General features: G+C 39.1%; 1 protein-coding gene across 2 annotated transcripts in view; it reads right to left on the bottom strand.

The window, feature by feature from the left end:
* Window positions 1-14,948, bottom strand: part of ttc39c (tetratricopeptide repeat domain 39C) — a 191,058-nt gene that overhangs the window by 51,310 nt on the left and 124,800 nt on the right. The window lies entirely within an intron of this gene.

The raw sequence follows: 14,948 nt of genomic DNA, 5'->3' as shown, positions 1-14,948 counted from the left end.
TTTCCTTCATATCTGTGAGGATTTTCTTCCTACAAAGCAGCAAGTTTAAACTGGCCCAGTATGAGTGAATATGGATGTATGAATATGTGCTTACATTGATGGGTTAGAGACCTCTCATATCTGGTTCCAGCCTGTAGCCCAAAGTTGCTGAGAGAGTCCAATCCTCCATAAAGCTGAACTAGACTAGATTTGAAAATTTCCACTTACTTCTCTGCGCTGCTTAGCTATTTCAGTTTGCACTTCCAAAACATATGTACTGATGAATTTTACTGGATAACCAATTAATTTTCCTGAACTAGGATGTTAGTGCATAGATAAATTGCAAAAGGTAGTGAATCATTCAGTTCAATACTGTATAGGACTGAACACTGAATTTCATATTCCATCTGATATAGTATGCTCCTCCTTTTCTCCACAGTTTAAAATTAAAAATCAAACAATTCAGACAAGATTAAAGTCCACTTTGTAGACTTTCATTCAAGGGTATTTGCATATATATTGGTCACACCATGTATAAATTACAACTCATTTTATACATGATCTCCCCATTTCAGGGCACCATAATGTTTGGGATAACTGGTGCCACATGTTTTTATGATTATTCAGGTTGGTTTCAGTGCTTTACTAGGATGGAGCAGAGCAACTGATAAGCTGAACCACAGCACTATCCAATACGGTAAATGGATGATTGAAGAAGGGGCAGGATCCTGGACAAAAAAAGGAGAAGTCATCACATTTGGCATGTACAGTCAAGTGTGAAATGGAAGGGGAAAGTATGGCAAAGCTTAATGGTTAGAAAGTGTGCTATGAACTTCAAGTGCTGGTGCCAGGTGCTGTGCCAATGAGCATAGATTCTGCTTCTTTAGAAGCTAAAAGTGTAGGAAATAGAATCAGATGTGGAAGTGGTTTCCTTAAGTCCAAATCTAGTTGGGAGGGAGTGGCTCTTTGGAGGCTTAAGCCCCACTCTGTTGTGCCCAGCCCCTGACCTTTTTCTTAATTATATACAAGATGGCAGTTAGCCCCTAATCTTTTTTGTCCACCATATTAATATAGCCCCTGATCAAGGTTTCACTATTTTTTAAACATGCACTTTTAATTTAATACATATAAGACACCTTAGAACCTAGTGTCCAGAGAATCACAGAGGGGGCTAAGGCCCTGATACCTGAAAATCCTAGAAACACCCTGGTCCAACAATGTCAGTTTAAACTTGATGGTTCTCCCCAACAGCTACCTTATTGTAATACACATTAGCATGAACTTTGAAAGTGGACACTGCACCCGAACCTCCAAAATAGTTTATATTTGCATGCATGTCTGCTTACTTTGAATGTAGATGCCCCACCCTAAACCACTCAGCAAAATTCTTTACATATACATTTGTGCCTGCAGAATTTAAAGTGGTACCACATACAACTGATGAAAGACACAAAGATAAATAATTGCATGAACAATGTGACCAAAATAATATACACTCAAATTTCACATTATTCCTACTGATTACCTATTTTAATTTAAAAGAATACATTTTCTTATCAAATTCTGTTTTGCAATGACCATCAGAAAAGCTACTGTGGCAGAGAGCCGGGACCCATGCCTCACCGGGATGCCCCTTTGATATTTGATCCGGGGAGCAGCCAAGGGATGCACACTACATCCCCCAGAACATTTGGTGGCAGCTCCATCAGGGCATGCATCAGGGCAATACCTTGGAACACCGGAGCTCATCCCTTTTGGGCTCCGTGGTCACCACCAGGGGGAGCTGCAAGGCTTCCTGAGCCAGAGTGGGCGGCAACACAGCCACACCTGGAAGTGCAGCCTAATCTAGGTTAATTGCCACCTGGAGCATTTCCGGGTGAACAATAAAGACAACCTGCAGCCACTACTCAGGGAACCGGAGTCGGAGGGAGAAGACGAAGCTGCCTAGGAGGAGTGGAGGAAAACACAGTAGTTATTTGGTGTTTTTGTATGTGCTGTGCTTGGGACTGTGAACTGCCTGTGGGACACAGGGAAGACATGCGTCCACAGGTGAAGAAAAATAAATAATAGTTTTATTTTACGTGTGCCACAGTGTCCAGTCTGTGTCGGGCGGCTATATAACACCTTTCACACTACAGTAATTTACTTGGAATAGCTGGAATTGATCTAATCCAGGAATGATTTACTCATGGACAATTGCATATTGAATTTTCAAGCTTCAGTGAACTAATAATATCCATCCATCCATTATCCAACCCGCTATATCCTAACTACAGGGTCACGGGGGTCTGCTGGAGTCAATCCCAGCCAACACAGGGCACAAGGCAGGAAACAAACCCCGGGCAGGGCGCCAGCTTACTGCAGGGCGCGCACACACACACACCCCAGGGACAATTTAGGATCGCCAATGCACCTAACCTGCATGTCTTTGGACTGTGGGAGGAAACCAGAGCACCCGGAGGAAACCCACGCAGACACGCGGAGAACATGCAAACTCCACGCATGGAGGACTCAGGAAGCGAACCCAGGTCTCCTAACTGCGAGGCAGCAGCGCTACCCACTGCACCACCGTGCCGCCCACTAATATAATTATAACTTATTTTTGACTGACACCTTTATCCAAGGCAACTTACAACATTTGAGGTGTAATTGGTTACATTTCTTTTGGTTTTCCAATTGGAGCACAGGCAGGTGAAGTGACTTGCTCAAGGTAAGTAGCAAGATTTGAACCCAAAACCTCTGGGTTTTTTAATTCCTGGATCCAAAGCCTTAACCACTACACCACACTGTCTGTCAATATTAGTGTGAAAAAAATACAAATATTGCCTACAAAAAAAAGTATTTAGTTATAGTACGTAGTACTTCTGATACATTCAATTAACCGACAGCACTATAAGTGAGGCCCATTGTCATACAAAATTAATAATGATACGGTAGATACAATATATAATACTTAATAAGTGTAATATATTTTACCTATATAACACTTTTACATTAATCACTTAGCTCACTCAGTCCAGTCATCTTGTCACAATACACAACATGTTGTGCAATGAAACACCCTCTGAAAACCTCTGCACATAAAAAAACCTACTAATGGAAAGCAGCGAGTAACTGGTGGCTGGGTAAACATCACAGCCAAGTTGTGCTCAGTCATGCAGGCTAACCACCACCAAAGTGAAAGATAACAGTCGGGTAAAAAAAGAGGGATGGATCCACGTACATCTTGGTAATAGAAAGTGACTCTTTGGAAGTGTAATTTACCTAGTTGAAAAATAGTTGGAGCTCATACAAGAAGCTAAAAAATACTGACTAGCTAAAATTAGACTAGCAATGGTTCTTGTAGCTGACTTCTTTATAAAAGGGTTGTCTCTCTTCTACTCTGGAATGAACCCATGCAAGAGACCAGACATGGGTGTGGAAATACTCACAAACCCCTGACAAGTGCTGTACTGTTGGAGTTTGTTATGCATCAAACAACTCTTCAAAGTACTAAGCCATTTTAGTGACAGTGGAGTAGGCACTTGAAAGGATACCGTCAATTGACTCTGTAGTCCTACTAATTGACCTCGGTGCTCATATGGGAAACAGTGACAACTGGATAGATAGGATTCAGTGGTACAACATGCTAGACTGGAACCTGAGGGGTGAATTGTTATTGAATTAATATGCTAGTTATGGACTGTCCTTAATGAACACCATGTTCAATTATAAGGATTCTCATAAATATACTATACCGTGCCATTAGAGTACCTAGATCAACAATCATTTTTACAGCTGTGTAAACTATCTGAGACAGTATGTTCTGGACACTAGGTTCCAAGGTGTCAACTGGTCATCATTTCAGCATTTCTAGGAGACATGTGCTTTTTGTGGGATGAGAGCAACTCTCATTTCTGGAAGAACTTCTCGTCATTTCAGTAGAGGTCATGGACATAGAGTCTAAATGTGCAGAAACTCATGTGTGGTTGGAATTTGGTGAGGCAATTGAGAATAACTTTTGGTCAGCCTCAGGAAAATTCAGGAAAATGTATAGGCTAAGGAATGGCAAGCAGCATGATGTGCCCAGCCTATTTGGAGCAAGGATGAAGAAACCTCAATTGGGGATATTCTAAAGAGATTAAAGGCATATTATTATAAAATTTCTAAACTCAGCAGACAAACCCTCTTTGGAGAAGGCAGTGTCAGAAACATTGTTTTGGGTTGGGCCAATTTCTGTGGCTGAGGTTGCTGTATTGATTGAAAAGCTCTGTAGTTTCAAAACTGCATGGGTGGATAAGAGTCACATTAAAATGCTGAAAGCAGTAGATATCATGGGGATCTTTTGGATAACACGCTCCTTCGGTCTTCTATGGAAGGTGAGGAATGGTGATCCTTATTTTTATAAAGGTTGACAAAAGGGTATATTTCCATTACTGCGGACTCACACTCCATAGCCTCTCTGGGAAATCCTATGCCAAGGTACTGAAATGGAGAGTCCATTCAACAGATTAACCTCACATTTAGAAGGAACAATATGGATTGCATCCTGGTTGTGGAAAAGTGGGCCAACTCTTTATCCTTGCACAGATACTCGAGGGATCAAAAAACTTTCCAATCCTGTTTGCAAGTGCTTTGTGTATTTGGAAAATGCATAAGAATGTATACCCCATAGTATCTTGTGGAAAGTGTTTTAAGAATGTAGGGTTCTTGCGCTGCCTCTGTGTCCAATTTGGGTCCAATTCCCATTTAGGATTTTCATGAATGGGATTTCAAGGCATAACCATGGACGAGTATCCTGTCTGGCAACTTAAGAACTGCATCCCTCAGTTTGCAGGGGACTTTGTCAGTTTGCCATCATTGGAAAGTGACCTCTATCATGGACTAGACCAGACTTTATCTAGAAATTGTCTGGAATATGACAATGAGCACCTCCAAGTCTGATGGTCATGGTTCTCTCTTATAAAATAGTGTCTTCTTCTCTCCAATTAATGGATGAACAGCTACCACAGTTGGAAGAGTTCAAATACCTTCAGTTTTTATTGATCAATGAGGGAATGAGTGATCCATTAGTTGGACCAAAGAATTGGTACAACAGCAGAAGGTTTATGGATATTCTGTTGGACTGGTGGTAGTGATGTAGGAACTAAGTCTTTGCAGTTTTCAATTTGCCAGTTAGTCTACATCCAGATCCTCACCTTCAGCCATGAGTTCTGGAAAATGACTGAAATAAAGAGACCACAAGTACAAGCAGAGAAAAAGACGCCCCGATCCAGAGTTGCTAGGATCAGTCTGCATGACAGAACCTCAATTTAGTATCATCGCCTCCTTCTACAACTTAATACATTTGGAGTTGTCTGCAGCACATATTAATGGCGCATCCAGTAATGTAATTGAATCCTGGTTTGCTGCAGCTCAATTGCGTAAATCTCAGCTTGTAACTCCTTGATTTTCCTTTTTTATTATCCCTTGACTTAGGCTGGGTGGGAGAGGGTGAGTGTGGGTGAGTTGGGTTACTTTGTATGCTGCGTCTGTATATTTGTATGTCTATATATTAATAAAAAGTTGCTAAAAAAAAAACACCCCAAAACTTGGTACCATTGCTTCTTAAGATCAAGATAAGCACATTTAAGTGGTTTGGGCATTACCAATTGCGACCTACTGGAAAAGAGCTATGATGGAGGGATTACTTCTCTAATCTGAGATTTCTGAGATTGTTGGAAGAAGTTGGTGACTTAGTCAGCCCAGCTCACCATGTTGCAACCATGACCCTTATAAGGATTATCAGAGTGAAAATAATGATGTAAACATTTGTTATACATTTTTAAAAATGAAGGCATATGCTAATAAGGTTATATGCAGGAGACGTTTGGCTCTATTCTCTTACCAAGATAGATAAAGGAGGAAGGAGGCAATTTTAACTGGTGTGGCATATAACTAACTTCTTGCAAAATGTGCATATATTTCAGTATGATCTGGCAATAAATAATAATAATAAAGTTACAATCAAACTGTAATTTTTTTCCATTTGGTTTGTCAGAATCACCAACTCCAACACCAAGCATGCACAAACCAGAATAATAGAAGTGGTCAGATATGCTTTATGGTTGCTAGAAATTGCATTAATATCTTTAGGTTCATTCTCATCTTACACATTCATAAATGTTATTTACATTTTTCTGGACATTTGCTTCCTTCTTTCACACTCTCTGAAAGAGCCATTTGTTAGTTATTTAGGTTATGTTAAACTGACAGAAGAAGTATTTTCTTAGTTATGTTAAAATTTTTGCCTATATATCCGTGCATATTCGATTGGAGATTTATTATAAAAAGCTGAACTGAAATGGAATATTCTAATCATTTATTGTCCTTCTGACTACAGATTAGCCCCAGTTTATAATCTGCCTTACAGTCAGTAAGGCATTGAGGGCAAACAGTTTCAAACCGTGCCAAGTCATATTAAACATGGCATTCCGTATGTATAGAACAGACTGAAAGTATTAAGTAAAGCTTACATACAGTGCATTTGCCATAGAGAAATAACACAACCTTCAAGTATAAAAAGCAACTAAAGTTTAACAAGAAAAAGCTAAGTTTGTACAAGAAAAATGTTCCCATTTTGTACCTTTTATTCTGTGTGTAACAACTTTTTCTCTATTTTTGTGTGATCTGCTTTTAATTTTCACTAAGCCCTTTTAAAATAAACTTTATTGGACTGTTGAAATTTGTTTGGTAAGCTTTTGACTCGTGCTGATTTTGCCTTACCAACTCAGATGCTGCTCGATTGCAAGACCCTAGAAAAAGCACAGCTACGCTCCCATTAATAAAAACTTTGTGGCCAGGGTGCTTTGTCTAGCGAAAAATCAATTACACATTAGCATGCTGCACAAAACATTATGCTTGAAATTATGACTTCATAGTAGCAAAAGCCACGGGTATAATGTTACCAATATTGTATCAGTCAATTATTAGTAAGAAAGAAGTAAACTATTTTCTCACTTTGAACCATGTGATAAGTGTCATGCTTTGGAGAAAGTTTCCATATTTATTTTTTTAAGCAATCATCTCTATTAAAGTGTTTACTTCATATCTAGTAAAAAGAGTTAAGTTTATTGCAGGTGTGTTGTACTTATCTTTGGATGTTATTATGGTCAAATAGACCTGGGGGGTATTTTCCGTACATCGCTTAAACCATCCGAGATCAGATGCCTCATCTTGGATGAGTTAATGCCGGTGAAGCTCATCCGGGAAAAGTCAGTTTTTCAAACGCAGCCGTGTAGTAGTTAGTCTAGCTGCATCTAATCATCCAAGATGAATGCGCGTGGCTGCGCTGATTGGAAAGCCCATATATATTGAGTCTAGAAAACATGATCAGCAAGTCTTTGATAGGCTGTAACAAAATGACGAAAGAACGGGCACATTTTTTTTCACACAAGCGGAGCAGGACCTTTTATTTGAAGGATATGAAGAATTTCAAGATTTAATATGCACAAGGGGTAACACTGCAAAAGCAGCCCAAACCAGAAAAGTCGTCTGGCAAAAAGTGGCTGACAAATTAAATGCTAAGTAGTGTGCATTGCACTTACTGAATGCATTGTTTCATTTCTTATGTGTCAGATTAATTATTATTTAATATGTCATAATTCCAGATCAAAAGTGAGCACAAGGAGAACATGGGAACAGCTTAAAGTGAAGTACAAGAATATAATTCAAACTGGTAAATATTGGGTATATAACTATATATATATAAGGAATTGTTGACATAAAGAATCATATATAATATAAAAAACATTAATTTTAAAGCTAATAAGAAGGCAGACAAGCAAAAAACAGGTGGAGGTCCACGCGGTCCAGACCATAACCCCTGCAGAAGAGTTGGCTCTCCAGCAAAATGCCCATCGCCCTGTTTCTGAGGGCATTTTTTTTTTGTTGGGTCAGTTGCAGGGAATGTCATATCTCTAGAACTTGTGTCTGACCAACGAGATATTGACGAAGGTCAAATATTTGATGAAGACACTGTGTCTGATTATTCATCAGGAGGAGAGGTACATTTCCAAATAATGTTTGATCAAACTCCACTCTGATCAGTCCCATGTGCCCCAATCACATTTGGAAATCCTGGGTAATGAGAATGTTAGGCTGATTGTGAGATTCTTTATGGAACTGTGGGTGTTTTTGCCTGTGTACCTGCAATGGCATGAAATGCTTCTTTTATTGTCTGCACACGCAGGTGTCCAGGAAACATTATGAAAACCCGAAGGAAATATTTCAGAGCCAAACAGACTATACGAATTACCTGGCAAACTGCACTTTTAGATAGATTTTCCGCATCGCCTGAAATATATAAAAAAAAGTGCCGCTTGCAAAAAAAACCAAAGCAATACATACTGTCTGTGTGGTTGTGAGTGCCCGATTTCACCTAGTTTGACTTTGAATATAAGGTGCTAATAAATCATTGAGGTACAACATTCCCCCTCAGCTAAAGTGGTATCTTTCGAAAACAATTTCCTCCGGAAGCAATAAAGGATCTTGCCTATCACGCAAAACCCTCTCTATATGAAATTCTCTTATTATAATTTGCAAACCGATATCAATTGGTCACTCATTCATGAACGGCAAAGCCATGACTGAATGAATTCCATGCACGGAAACTGATTAAATGTGTGAGCTAATCCTTGTTTATATAGAACAAACCTGCTCCGAGCAGGTTTAAGGATTTGGATCTGCTCCTATGACAACACATCCAGCAAGAGTTTCGAAAAACCGACAGATCCAGGATCATGTTAAATCATCAACAATTACATCCGGCTAAACGAGTAATCCATGTATGAAAAATACCCCCCTAGTCTATATGCAAAACGTAAACAATAAAATTTACACTTTTAGAATGACTGAAAATGAAAAAACTTAAATATGGAGTCATCCCTTACTGGGCACTAGCCTTGTTAGTTTAAAGGACTACTATGCCTTTTCTCCTTCAGCTAAACTTGCTGCAAGAGTGGAAAAATAAAGGGTATTGCCAAACTGTCCTGGAACCAAAACCAAACACCAAGATGAACAATGTAACAAAAAGAGTCTTTTTTAAATTAAGTAAATACGGGTGTGGTGAAGAAGAGAAGCAACAAAAGTACACATTAAACAGTAGAAAACAAAACTCTGATGCCATCCTAACACAGGTATTGCATCCTGTCAAACAGGTTGTGTGGTTGGCGTAGTCCACACCAAAATGATATATGTAAGCACTCCTTTCTAACTGCTCGAATCTCGGGCCCTTCTTCTTCCCACTAGATTAACCCTTGTCATAGTCATATGCTGACTCCAAGTTTATTAAAAATTCCTTCCACTGAGATCTTCAAGTCCCAGCAATGGACACTACCAGGGTCAGTACTGCTTTCTATAACAGCAACTCCTAGTGTTCTTGCAGTTCTCAACCCAAGCACAACCCACAAGCAACTCCTAGTTGGCCAAGGCACCATAATTAAATACATGCCAGGAGGCTATATACATACTGTGACAAACCTTAATGCTGCTACCTATCAGACTAGTGGGTCCTCATCTAACAGGTAAGAAGTTCTCTCATTGTCTTCTCCTTATCTCTGAACCACTGCGGTACTATTCATAAAAATATACTTGATTGCCCCCAGAAGTATTCTAACGCAGCTTACACAAGGCTACATACTGTACATTGCACATTTGATCATCAGAGCCATGTAGGGGCCTATCCCGCCTATGTAGCAGCCTTATGCTGCCTGCATGACAACCTCTATGTGACACCTGCATCTTTCCTTTACTTGTATTGCAAAGCCTTTATTTAAGACAGATTGCAAGTTTAACTCCCATAAACCGCACCTGCACAGTATTTTGGAAGAATTATTTTAACATAAAACTGTTGAAGGTATTGCCAAATTAAAACCAAGCCCACCCTTATTTTTCTCTGATATATAAAACTCCTTAGGCTCACAAGATTGCAAAAACATTTTGAAACAGGAGCATCTCTGTTAAAACAAATTCAAATCAAGATCATGCAGGTGTACTATAATCTTGTATTTCAGAGCAGAAAAAAATCATGGATGACATGTTTAAGTATTCTCTCCAACAACTGTATAACATGTGCCTATGGAATATTTTTTTGTGCGTTATTACTTCAGTTTTCTTCTCCTATGTCTATGATGTGTAAAAAATGTGTTCAGCCATTCTAAAGTGACTTAATATGCCTTGTGATGAATTGGCACCTCTTCCACAGTTGTACCTGCCTTGCAACCAATGCTTTTGAGAGGTTTCAACTCCACACTAAATTGAGTTAAACTGAGTTTGGTAGGTAGGAAAATAAATAGATTTTTAGATGGTGGCTTACCCATAGCAAAATTTTTTTTTTGTTTGTTTTTGGTACTGAATTGTTATCATTACACTGTGTAAGATATGAAAGTAAAATTTTCATTGCTTTAACAGTCGTAAGTGTCAATCTTGTTCACTTTTTCTGCAACATTAATGTTGTCTTTAATTGTATCTGCATTAGCACATAATGTAAAATTTTGTAATTTAAAAGGCTGTGTTAAGGTGATGCAGGCCAGGAATAAACCAATTAGAATCAGTCAACTAAGGACGGAATGGAGATTTCCAGAAAGGTACCTTTCAAAAGGAGAGTGGAATATAAGGAAATACTTCAGGACTGCTCACTCAAAACAACCCCCCCTTTCTTCCACTTACCACATAATTTACATTATGTTTCACTTCCTGAATGCTTACTGGACTATTGCACATTTGAACTAAGTGCTCACTTATAAGTATTAAGTGTAGTGCTTATAACGTAGCAACAAGAAATCAAAAATAGAAGAGAGACTTGCTTGCCTGATGCTGAAAGGTTTACATACCACGATAGAATGAAAGAAGAAAATAGAAGAGACAAGATTGTGGCTGAACTCAGATATCTGTAAACCCATGCATGGGAACCAACGTCAAGCTTGGGATACTTTGAAAATGGGAAAGTGTGCTGGACAGTTGTCAATAACTTGTCTAATTTGACGTTCCCTGTGATTTTGTTTTATACAATGTGACATGGTCCAGTGACAAGATCAGCAACTGCTGCCACCAATCTCAACATGAAGTCTTGTAATGCGACACCGGCTTTAGGATGTGAATTGTTATGTTGAAACTGAACTGAATTAGTAAATTAATGAGTTATAACTTGAGCTCCAGCTGTAATAAATTAGTCTGTCAGGGTCATGCTGTAAAGTAAGTCAGTAAGAGAAAAATAACACAATTACACAATCTGAACAACCTATAAATTGAAGCAGATTGATCAAAACAATTTTTTGTAATGTTAAAAATTTTGCATTCATTTTAAAGAAATGGGGGAACCAAGTAAATGGGAAAAGTCATAGCCATCAGGAGATGTCACAAACATCAACTTGTCAAATCAGAATGGAATGGAAGCTAAGTTCTGTGAGGGGATAAAACAGACTATAAAGCAAGTTATATACAGTAATATGTAAAAGGTGTATATTTAATGGACGGCACAGTGGCGCAGTAGGTAGTGCTGCTGCTTCGCAGTTAAGAGACCCGGGTTCGCTTCCCGGGTCCTCCCTGCGTGGAGTTTGCATGTTCTCCCCGTGTCTGCGTGGGTTTCCTCCCACAATCCAAAGACATGCAGGTTAGGTGGATTGGCAATTCTAAATTGGCCCTAGTGTGTACTTGGTGTGTGGGTGTGTTTGTGTGTGTCCTGCGGTGGGTTGGCACCCTGCCTGGGATTGGTTCCTGCCTTGTGCCCTGTGTTGGCTGGGACTGGCTCCAGCAGACCCCCGTGACCCTGTGTTCGGATTCAGCGGGCTGGACAATGGATGGATGGATGAATGTATATTTAATACACAGAATCTTGAATATACAGCAACTAACTGAACACAAGTGTGTATTGTGTGGCAATACCACATTCTCTCCAGGTTCACAAGTAATTTCTTCCTCTTCCAAAAGCATTAATGTTAGAATAGTTATTTACTTCACATCTGCATTGTGTTACTAAGTGTGAGTGTATCTTGTAATTCAAAGGCATCTTCGCCACAGATGGCATCTGCCTGACATCCTGTGCATTCAGGATAAGCTCCAAAACTCCTCAATCCAGAAACTAAAAAATGCAATTTTTAACAAATAGATTGATTGAATGTTGAATAGATTTTGCATATTAACTAATAATTTATGCTTGTTCTGTATATTTTCATGGCATGTATAGAATTGTATCTTATTGTATCTACAAGAATTGGCAATTTGCATATTGAGAATACCTTTACAAAAAAAAGAAATAAACTCCACAGAAGCCTGCTTTTAGCACAGGAAGCTTTCTTAAATAATCAGACTTTAACTGGATGCCAAACTGAGTTTGACGTGTGATCTCTTTAGCACTACTGATGCATGTTTTGGTTCCATCTGTTTGCTTGTCATCAACAACACCTGTCATATCAATTACATCATTTGTTTTAAAATCTAACAGTGAAATGATCCTATTTACCCTGTTACATAAGTAACACTTTCAAATTACAAACGTATTTTTAAAAAAAAATTTGTTTACTACTCAATGATAACATCTTGAAAGCCGCAATAAGAAAGCACAGCAAAATCAACAGGAAAAGTCAAAACATTCCTCTAATTTTCTACTTTCATCCATCCATTTTCCAACCTACTTTATTCAAGTCAAGGTGTGTTACTGCCTTGCTACTAATATTGCTACAAGTGGCTCTGGTTCTCTCCACAGTGAAATGGATCAATGTTGGATGGATGAATAATGGAACCCTGGAGTATCACATAAGTATGTAAATATATGAAACGCAAGGTAGCATGGTTAAAAGTTCCACTTAAATTTGCAGTCAATATTCTTTTATGGAAAGTAAGTGTAAGGGCAAAAAGGGGTATATGTCGATCTCATCTAATTATCAAAAACAGACTAAAAATAGAGCAATTTTTCACACCTAAGCTTGCCATGAAACTTATTAGATTACAATAACATTTGCCTTGTTGGCTAAGACCTTATGCTAAGCTGGAAGGAGAGCAGTTGAAACAGCAGTTAAAAACAATCTTTACTACCACAGCACTGGCAATAAACTGGAAAAGAGAGGTAGTAATGATTATCTGTTTGTGAGGGAATACACAGCTAGCAAATTGTGTTAGGGCAAGGGAATCACTAGGATGGCATAGAACAGAATGGAGGCTTGCAGTAAACATTGTGAGGACTGAGAAACCCACACTGACAACAGGTAAAAACGTTTCCATACCAATGAGGAAAGACAGGGAACTACAAAGAATAGTAAGCTACATTATATCACTGTCAGGCAGGGTTTATACTTCACACGATACAATGCATACTGCAGCAGACGCTCCAGCTACACAAGCGTTTTACTGTTTATACTTGCATGCGTATTTTTTTCAGGCATGTCAAACACACGGCCCGCGGGCCACATGCTGCCCTCAATAGAAATCTGTGCGGCCCGCATGACAGATCCTATTTAGCACTAAACTTGTACAAAATAATTACTATCGTTTGTGATTGAATCATTCTGCATCTTCGGCGTTACTTGTTGACTTTTCTTTCTTCCGCCTTCTGACAAAAGTGCATTTTCCCATGGCATTACGGTACCGAAACGTCATCTGCTAGTATAGTTGCAGCTGCGGCGTCAGCTCCTCGATATCCTAGGCATGAGACTGCCCCCCCCTTGACCAAAGTTAATTTAGCCGCGATGTCACAACTGAAGTGCTAGGCTGCAGCAGCCTGATGGGCTACAGTACTGGCTTTTGGCTGCTGAGTAGTACTAGCTTGCATATTTTCATGTAATGGAGCGGGAGATCGTCAGGCGGATCAGTGCGACTACAACTGAAGATCTGAAGTGGATGCAAGAAGTTGGTGAGTTGCATATTAACAATTTTTTGTGATTTTGAATTTGTAAAATTAAGTGTAGGTCGGGGCTTTTTGCATATCGGCTTATTTTACAATGTAAACTTTAAAGTAAACTTAGTAAAGTAAAATTAGATTTTTGGAGGATTTGCTTTCCAACTTGAATTACTGAGTAATGAATTCAGTGAGCATTTTCGTGATTTCATTTCACATGAACGGGACTTTGCGCTGTTTATGTCACCATACTTTTACAACGTTGAGAATGCGCCTGAGAATATCCAAATGGAATTGATTAAACTGCAGTCAGATTCTATTCTGAAGGCAAAATATAATGAAGTTGGTGTGCCAGGCTTGTATGCTTACCTGCCACCCTCGTATGTGCAGATCCGTAAGTTGGCATCGAGAGTACTGTCTATGTTCGGAAGCACTTTCCTTTATCACAATTGTTTTTGTTAATGAAAGCTACCAAAACCCCATATCACTCAAGACTTACTGTCGAGCACTCCTATATAAGGATCTAGCTAAGAGGCTAAAACTCTAATTGTATACTGTTGTACGGAGATTGTATGGAAATAATTTGCTTTTCTTTAAACTTTAAGTGTTAAATTTTTTAAAGTTACAGTAACTTTGTATAATAGTATTTGTTACAGTGCGGCCCGCTGACGCACATATAGCAAAGCGGCCCACCAATTATAGTGAGTTTGACATGCCTGCTTTACGTAAATCTGGATGAATCCACCAGGTGGCAGTGCGAGATATAATCACTGTGAGAACAGGTTCAGCTTCACTTTGTTGTGACTTGCCTGCAACATCTATTAAATTCTGATAACACCTTACCGCAATATCTCTGGAAAGGATGTTTAATGATTATATCCATCAATCCAGGGATGTGTCCATTCCAGCTAGCACAGGGCATGAGGCATAATCAATCCCTGGACGAGGCATCAGCTCATCGCAAGGTGAATACAAGCACTCACATACACCAGCGTCATTTTAGTGCCACCAAATCTGCATATCTTTGGAAGGAAACCGGAGCACACTATGGAAACCTAACAGGAAAACATGCAAACTCTAGGCAAGGAAAACCAGCGACATAACTCCTTGCAAGAGAGCA

Source organism: Polypterus senegalus, chromosome 5 (genome assembly GCF_016835505.1).
Source record: "Polypterus senegalus isolate Bchr_013 chromosome 5, ASM1683550v1, whole genome shotgun sequence".
In the NCBI taxonomy this organism is placed as follows: domain Eukaryota; kingdom Metazoa; phylum Chordata; class Cladistia; order Polypteriformes; family Polypteridae; genus Polypterus; species Polypterus senegalus.
This window is presented reverse-complemented; position numbering and strand designations above follow the sequence as displayed.